Below are 9,930 nucleotides of genomic sequence, written 5' to 3'. Positions count from 1 at the left end.
ACAAAAGCAGTGGTTACATTAAATTTATGGATCATTGTTATAATTCTTCCTGCTTTACAAACAATGCCAATTTCACCGATTCAAGGTGTCAGATTGCCATGGAAAGGTCTTGTCACAAGGAGCACACATGGTAAATATACCTAAGCATACCACTGTTTTATTTAAACTTTAACATAGCATGTCTACAAACGACAGTGGTATAGTAACAACTCCCCTGGATTTGTATGTGTCCTGAGCTGAAAACTACAAGTTACATTTAAAACTATATTTTGCAATTGCTGAAGCATAAAGATTGGTGTCCACAGGCTCTTTCTGTGAGTTAACTATTAATATCATAACATCCAACAGACTAGGGTGTAATTGGAATGCATGCGATGTGACCCTAAAGGTCATGCCCATACACCATTGATAATTACATGGTATTGTCACATTTACAATACACCTGGGTGTTTTGTTGAGTACCAGTTCCAAGCACCTCGACAGGCCACATGACTTGGCACCCTGGTACGTTTGCCCACATGTACCTTGCACTTTTCTTCATTTTTGACGAGCTTGCGGAACTGACAGCTGATTTTTGCTTTCTTTTCCCCATGATCATAATCTGAAATAGAGGATTTTGAATGGTTTCCCGTTTAATATAACATATAATTCACTTGTATGATAGAATATTTAGATATTTTTCACTCGGGCTTTGCACTCGTGAAAATATCAATATTCTGTCATACGAGTGAAATACGTCTTATATTAAACAGGGAAAACCATTCAATTCTCTTTTTATTGCATTTTTAAACTAAAAACAAAATCAAAAACATTGAAAAATTAATAGTGTCAAAAAGTGCGGAAATCAGTTATATAATTCATGACAATGAATAGCTAACTTCAATTGAGTAACTTGTCAAAAACTAATCTGAATCTTCAGAAATAAAGCAAAATAACCAATTTATCTATCTTCGCTTTAATTGTAAAAACCAGCAAGTTTCAATGAGGTGAATACAAAGGTTCGCTCTGATTGGTCCAAAATGAAAAACTTGCATTTTCAATGCAACACTTATATTTTCCCTGCAAAATCTGTAATATTAGTTTGATAAATTTCTATATTTCACTGGCAAAAATCCAATAAAAATAATTCTTTTATTTTTTAGGATTACCAATTTAGGTTGAGCTAAATCTTGTTTTTATAATATGAATTACAATTGAGACATAATATTTCTTTTAACTAAATGCAGTGACTCAACTTTCCTCTCAAGTAAAGTGTGTAAGTCACTGAGTAAACTTATATGACAAATTTGAAAGGTAGGAAAAAAAGAGTGAAATAGTACAGGTTTCTTCAAAATCAAGAGTCGAAACTCATTTAGAAATTTGAAGTCAAAAACATACCAGTACTTTCTGGGATCCACTGAATGTTCTGATGACCTTAACGTCTCTGTATCGTCTCTGTAACGTCTGATGGCCTTAACGTCTCTGTAACGTCTGATGACCTTAACGTCTCTGTATCGTCTCTGTAACGTCTGATGACCTTAACGTCTCTGTATCGTCTCTGTAACGTCTGATGACCTTAGCGTCTCTGTATCGTCTCTGTAACGTCTGATGACCTTAGCGTCTCTGTATCGTCTCTGTAACGTCTCTGTAACCTATCTGTAACGTCTCTGTAACGTCTGATGACCTTAACGTCTCTGTAACGTCTGATGACCTTAACGTCTCTGTAACGTCTCTGTAACGTCTGATGACCTTAACGTCTCTGTAACGTCTGATGACCTTAACGTCTCTGTAACGTCTCTGTAACGTCTGATGACCTTAGCGTCTCTGTAACTTCTCTGTAACGTCTGATGACCTTAACGTCTCTGTATCGTCTGATGACCTTAACGTCTCTGTAACGTCTGATGACCTTAACGTCTCTGTATCGTCTCTGTAACGTCTGATGACCTTAACGTCTCTGTAACGTTTCTGTAACGTCTCTGTAACGTCTGATGACCTTAACGTCTCTGTAACGTCTGATGACCTTAACGTCTCTGTAACGTCTGATGACCTTAACGTCTCTGTAACGTCTGATGACCTTAACGTCTCTGTAACGTCTCTGTATCGTCTGATGACCTTAACGTCTCTGTAACGTCTCTGTAACGTCTGATGACCTTAACGTCTCTGTAACGTCTCTGTATCGTCTGATGACCTTAACGTCTCTGTAACGTCTCTGTAACGTCTGATGACCTTAACGTCTCTGTAACGTCTGATGACCTTAATGTCTCTGTATCGTCTCTGTAACGTCTCTGTAACGTCTGATAACCTTAACGTCACAGTAACGTCTGATGACCTTAACGTCTCTGTAACGTCTCTGTAACGTCTGATGACCTAACATCTCTGTATCGTCTCTGTAACGTCTCTGTAACGTCTGATGACCTTAACGTCTCTGAAACGTCTGATGACCTTAACGTCTCTGTAACGTCTGATGACCTTAACGTCTCTATAACGTCTCTGTAACGTCTCTGTAACGTCTGATGACCTTAACGTCTCTGTAGCGTCTCTGTAACGTCTCTGTAAGGCATTCTTGATTGGATGCAAATATTTTCTCAAGACATAAGATACTTGGTGTAAATGTCTCAACATCGCAAAATAACATACAAGACATAAGATACTCGGTGTAAATGTCTCAACATCGCAAAATAACATACAAAACATAAGATACTTGGTGTAAATGTCTCAACATCGCAAAATAACATACAAGAAAATAATTCGCCATGAGAAAAAAATGCCGAAGTATTATCACCTGATACAGACAACTCAAGAACATCAATATTGAAGTCTGAACAAAATGAGCATGCCGCCGCAAACTGAAAAGGACATACAAAAAGTATGAAACCAGATGGAATGTCCATTGAAAATGAGTCTGAAGCCATGTTCATTCATTTAGAGAAAACATATCAGAATGATGAATTCCCAGTGAAATACAAGCAGAAATCACCCTCTCTGACCGCAAAATTGAAGAAAACCTGAATCCAAAATACACAAGTCCATTAGTATGCTAAGTAATTATCTTGCATTCAATATCCTCAAAAATAATGTGAGATAGAACAAGTCTGATGAAGAAACTTGAATGGAAATACAGATGAAACATGTTCTAAGATTGTTTGCATTCTGTTTACCAAGAAAAATAGGTATTTGCTGAACTATTTGTGACAAATATTCGGCGAATACATATTTTTCTATTTCATCTTTCTCCAATTCATTCTAGCAACTTTGAATGAATTCAACATCTTGTTTCAAGTTTCAACTAAATAGATAGCATAAAACATCAAAATGCACACAAATGCACACATATTTCATTTCCTATCACCTGTGTTTGAATTCCATTTATTTTTTTCTTTCCAGGCAGATGCCTCCAAAGTTGGTCTACTGCATCAGGAAATGACCCGACTACTTCGGAAATTCATTGGAAAGTTTGTTCAGTCAAAGGGGGTGGTAGCTGGGCGTGACTTAACTCATGTGAAGTTTTGGGAACGTAGCAACCAACTTGATGATGGGCACTTGGCCAAAGGTATGCAAGCTAGCTAGGGCATTCCTCGATCTGGAAGCTGACAGTTCAGTCCAGCAGAACTGACAAAATTCTTCAGGTAATTATCATGGTATTGGAGACTGAAGCATACATACATTGCAAATATAATCATTATAATTACGTACTTACATATATTCAATAATTCAATTTTTTCTTATGTTAATTTTAGTGCTGTAAGGAAATTCTATGTGGCAGTGGCCAAGAAGATGGTTGACAAATTCTCATTCCACAGCACTATCCTTGAGGACTTGGCTTTTCTGAATCCAGATATCAGATGTGATCTGAATGATGTGGTAAGCATATCTTTATGAAATTTGAAAAAAAAAATCATCAAAAAACATCCCCTACATGAATAAAAATGCCGCGAAAATTGTTCACACACTTTCTCCCTCATTTTGGATGTGGAATGAGGGAGATCTCCTTCGAAGAAAGTACATTTTGTCACATGTGTGTAAGAGATGCTTTCGTTTTGAATTGCGTCCATAAAAAATGTAGCCATTGTCGGCACTGCTGCAGCAAGTTTCAGCGTACCGGGAATTAACTAGAACTGTCGCCAGGATGGCTGACTAATACCCCCGCAATCTGCACGAGTCAATGGTGAATTGGAACTGTTAATTAGAGGCTAACTAAGATAACCCAGTAATATAGTGACCAGTTGCAATAGCAACCATAATTTTGAAAAAAAAAGAAAGTGGCATGCACATCTACACATGGTCCACTATATTTGAGTGAAGTTTCATTGAAATTGGCCATTTAGTTTAGGAGGAGTTGTCCGGACAAACTTAAAGTTATGGTTCTTATCAGAAAACCTGTTTATAGTGACCAGTTGCCATAGCAACTATAATTTTGAAAGAAAAGAAAGTGGCATGCACATCTACACATGGTCCTCTATATTTGTGTGAACTTTCATTGAAATTGGCCATTTAGTTTAGGAGGAGTTGTCCGGACAAACTTAAAGTTATGGTTCTTATCAGAAAACCTGTTTATAGTGACCAGTTGCCATAGCAACCATAATTTTGAAAAAAAATAAAGTGGCATGCCCATCTAAACACGATCATTAATATTTATGTGAAGTTTCATCGGAATTGGCCCATCGGTTTAGGAGGAGTTGTCCGGAAAAAATGCGTCTACAGACAGACGGACGGACGTACAGACGACGGTGACATTATGGGGATCAAATGTCCAACTTCATTATGGGTTTTTTTTCATTGTCCATCAGGCACTAGTGGGGTTGCATCAAAAATATTCTTACGAGAAGTACATTGTGGGGATGAAATGTCCAATGGCCTTGTGGGGTTTAATCTCAGAAGTGCCACGGACATTCCACCCCACAAGTGTCAATGATAAACCACCCCACAAGTGTCAAGGATAAATAACCCCACAAGTGTCAAGGACAAACCACCCCACAAGTGCCAAGGATAAACAACCCCACAAGTGCCGAGGACAAACCACCCACAAGTGCCAAGGACAAACCACCCCACAAGTGCCAAGGACAAACAACCCCACAAGTGCCAAGGATAAACAACCCCACAAGTGCCAAGCATAAACAACCCCACAAGTGCCAAGGACAAATAACCCCACAAGTGCCAAGGACAAACCACCCCACAAATGCAAAGGACAAACCACCCCACAATGATCGTCCCATACTTAGTACTATCAAGCTGGTAACCCCACAGCCATGGACACACAACCCCACAATGATCGTCCCATACGTATTATTATTAAGCCGATAACCCCACAGCCATGGACTAATTCAGTGATGTGTTTTAGTTTTTTGTTAAGCTTTGTGGTAATGTACAAGTGATTAATACTAAAATCATTTCCCTTAAGGGTATATGCTACCTTATACAATATACCTATGATTTGTGCAATCAGAGCGAATGTGAAAGCTGTACCATAAAAACAGATGTATAATAACAATTCATTGATATATGAGAAACACTTTGATATAATTTCTTTAAAAAAAAAATGAGAAAGTTTCCTCAAATCTTATATTGACAGTAACAGTAAAATGTTTTAAAACATTTGAAAGACACCTCATGGTCAGTGTCAGAGAAACTCTTCTGGAACATACAAAATAAAAAGGTCTTCGTAATTCTTCTGTATTGGAGAAGGTACTGTAATGAAAACGTATAGTAGAGTTAACTGTGTTCACGTTTATGTGTGTATGTTGTGTATGATCTATAAATAAACCACGTGTAATCATTGTCATGTGGCGTCCGGTTGTTTGTGCATGCAAGTAGGTATAGGATGAAAGCGCTCGTAAGACCAGAATGCAGGTGACGTCACGAGAAATGGGATAACCTGATTTACCCAGAAATGGTTTAGGCCGGCTGTATATAAGAGCGGGTTTGTTTCATTCTGAGGGAGGTGTCCTAGGCTCGGTTATAACCGGAACAAGGACGTTAAGCCCCATCAATCAATCAATCAAATTCTGAGGGAGAAAATCTGACAGAAGCTGGCTTGTGTTGACGACTGGAAAAGACTACAGACTACAGGTAATACTACAGAGACCGAATAAGTCTCTGGGGAAAGACTGTACAGGTAGTGGTCGCTGAGTAAGTGACCAGTGGTCGTTAGGCAGCAGGGAGGTCAGTGTGGCTGCTGCGCTGTATAAGCTGGTGCGCTAGCTATATATAGATAGCCATTGCGACGTACCAGTGCCGGGAACACGTGCTTGACCTGGCAGTGGTGCGCGAGGTAGCCGGTGCGCTGTGCAAGTGCCGGGAGCACTTGTAATAGGCGTGCTTTATCTGGCATTGCCGGTGCGCGAGGTAGCCGGTGCACAAGGTTACAGTGCCGGGAGCACTTGTAATAGGTGTGCTTGATCTGGCACCGCCGGTGCCCGAGGTAGCCGGCGTGCTCGATTGGTCATTGCCGGCGCGCACGACAGTCACAGCTCACTAGTGCACGGAGAGAGCACATGCATTAGGCGTTTGCGAGCGTCAGTGCCTGCTATTGTTATATTTGTATGGTAGTTTTAGAGGTCCGTGGCAAGCAGCACGACCGTTTCACTTGTTCTTGTATGTCATATATAGATTAATCATTTGTAAATATTACCGATTCCATAACATTGAGATTATATTAGACAAGTGCGCTTAAGGCACAGCGTATCCCAGAGGACACTTGGGACGGACCAGGTGCACGTTACATAATTTTGGCGGCAGCGTCGGGATACTGCTGTGCACTTGATTCATTACGTTACCACCGGCCATTTAAGCAAAATGGTAACTATTGATGAGGACATAAGCACTATTGAGACTCAGCTCTCGGTTTTGAAACAAGAACGAGATGAGATACTTGAACAAATCCGGCATTCAACGCCCAAGGCATCCCAGAGGCGAAGTGAGGCTAGAGATTCTGGGGTTGCCAGTGCGCCACCATCAGGACAATCACAGCAGGCGGCTGCGAGGGTTCCTGACATCACCTCACCATTGAGCCATTATGGGATGAATGAAGACTACCAACCGCTTACAGGTGCAACGGGGCAGGTACCGCCCGGCGAAGGGGCGCGGCCCAAGGTGCAATTTGTGGATACGGAGCAAGGCCTTCTGGGCATGAACGAACCAGAGTATCCCCCTGCAGGAGGCGGTGGTATGGCGCATATCACACAGAGAAGGAACAGAAGGAGACATCTTCCTTCACCACCTCCGATCCAAGAACTGGGCAGTGGAATAATGCCTAGAGATACCGGTAACACTGAAAGACACACACGTGTTAAATCAGCCACATATGACGGCACGGGCTCTTGGAAGGATTTCAAATCACATTTTGATACCTGTGCGCGGATCAACAAATGGAGCATTGAAGAAAAGGGCATGCACCTTGCTGTTTGTTTACGCGGACAAGCACAAGGAGTTCTTGGAGATTTACCAGATGATGCAAAGCAACATTATACAACACTGGTTGCCTCCTTAGCTGAGAGATTCGCGCCGACAAGCCAAACTGACCTGTACAGGGTACAGCTGAGGGAAAGGCGCCAGAAGGCATCAGAATCACTTCCAGAGATGGGTTAGGCAATAAGAAGACTCGCGAGTTTGGCTTACCCTACTGCTCCAAGGGAATTGCAAGATACCTTGGCCATGGAACAGTTTATCGATGCACTGTTTGACTCTGAGGTACGCATTCGGATCAAACAGTCGCGACCAGCCTCGTTAAATGATGCCATACGCCTTGCTGTAGAACTGGAGGCCTTCAATAAGGCTGAGCAGCGGCGTAAGGAAGGGCACGGACACTTGAGAGTAGCAAGTGCGTCGGACAATCAACAGGAGGCCAAAGACTGTGCCAATGACGAAATGGTGAAGGCTATAAAGGCTATGCACGAAAAGCTAGATGCTTTAGGAAAGGATATGGAATGCTTGAAGGAAAAGAGAGGTCAGAGGCGCCAACAGCGGAACAACGGCAGATCTCTCAGTGACATAACCTGTTACGAATGCAACGAAACGGGGCATATGAAAAGAAACTGTCCGACACTGAAAGGTGCCAAGGACAAGGGACAATCATCTGCGACTGGACAAGCCGCAAATCGATTGATGACGCGTCGTGAACGCCGGCAGATGTTACGGAAAGGCTCCAAGCCTGCTATAGGAGTAAGTTCCGTTGCCGATGAAGCGGGCATGTACGTTAAAGCATTAATTCTAGGGACCGAGGCGACCTTCCTCGTAGATACCGGTGCGTCCCTCTCCCTCCTTTCAACGAAGCTGTACGACCGTTTGGCTAACGACATAAGACCAGAGTTGTCAAGTATAAAGTACAAGGTTGCAGCAGCAGGGGGCAGTGACCTTGTCCTGTCTGGCAAAGGAAACTTCATGTTTTCGTTGGGTGACCAGATATTTAAATTAGACATGATAGTGGCGGAAATCAGCATAGATGGTATTCTTGGCTTGGATTTTCTGAAGGCCCACGATGGTGTGGTGGATGTCAGTAAAGAAATACTGAGCGTCCGCGCAAAAGAAACCCCACTCGTGTTTCAGGGACCATTTGGGTGTTTCAAGATTACTGTACTGGAAACCGTGAGCATTCCTCCAAGATCAGAATTCATTTGCCCTGGTAAAGTACTAGAAGCGGATGGCATGAGGCCGAAGGGTCTGGGTGTCGTAGTGCCGACCGAACGATTCCTTAGATCCGACAAGGGGCTGGTGGCAAGAACTCTGGTGCAGTCAAAAGACATAGTACCGGTAAGGCTTATGAATCTCTCTGACGAGGCACAGATTGTGTATGGAGGGACCATGATTGGTGAGCTGGCTCAGGTGAATCGAGTCATGGAGACAAAGTCTCGCCACAGAACTGGGGGACAACTAGAGATAAGTACAGAGCTGCAACGTTTACGAGATGAATCTGTTCGGAATCTATCAACAGAACAAGCAAGAGATGTTGAGCAATTGCTAGAGGAGTATACAGATTTGTTCGCAGTCTCCAACAGCGATTTGGGCCGTACCGATATTGTCCAGCACAGTATAGATACAGGGGATGCCAGGCCGATTAAACAACCTGCCCGACGCGTTCCAGTGCACATGCGCGAAGAAGTAGACAAGCTGGTAGAGGATATGCTAGACAAAAAGGTCATAGAACCTTCATGTAGCCCCTGGTCCTCAGGAATTGTACTAGTTAAGAAGAAAGACGGAACAACCCGCTTCTGTGTCGACTATCGGCGATTAAACAGTGTGACGATAAAGGATGCATACCCTTTGCAACGGATCGATGATTCGCTTGATCAACTGGCTGGCAATTCCTGGTTCTCTACTTTGGACTTATGCTCGGGGTACTGGCAGGTGGAAGTAGAGCAAGGTGATAGACCAAAAACTGCCTTTGCAACGAGAAAAGGATTATATCAGTTTCGTTTGATGCCATTTGGTTTGTGTTCGGCGCCAGCAACGTTCCAGAGACTAATGGAAACAGTCCTGGCAGGAGTGCAATGGCAGATATGCCTTGTGTATCTCGATGACGTTATTGTTGTGGGGCGGACGTTCGAGGACATGCTGTCCAATCTAAGAACTGTTTTTAACAGGCTCAAAGGAGCTGGATTGAAACTAAAACCAAAGAAATGTCGCCTGTTCGCAAAACGCGTTTGTTTTCTAGGTCATGTTGTGTCGGAGGAAGGAATTGCTACTGACCCAGAAAAGGTGAAGGCTGTTAGCGAATGGCCCGTGCCATCAAATGTTACGGAGCTGAGATCTTTTCTTGGGCTCTGTAGCTACTACAGGAGTTACATACACCAGTTCTCAGCAATTGCAAAGTGTTTACACACATTGACAGAGAAGGGAAGAGCATTTATTTGGACAAAGGAATGCAATGACGCTTTTAACAACTTAAAGCAGCGGCTTGTCAGTGCTCCTATTCTTGCTCATCCCGACTTCACAAGACCCTTTATTCTGGACACAGAC

Source organism: Pecten maximus, unplaced genomic scaffold (genome assembly GCF_902652985.1).
Source record: "Pecten maximus unplaced genomic scaffold, xPecMax1.1, whole genome shotgun sequence".
NCBI classification, from domain to species: Eukaryota; Metazoa; Mollusca; class Bivalvia; order Pectinida; family Pectinidae; genus Pecten; species Pecten maximus.
Note: the sequence above shows the minus strand (reverse complement) of the source record.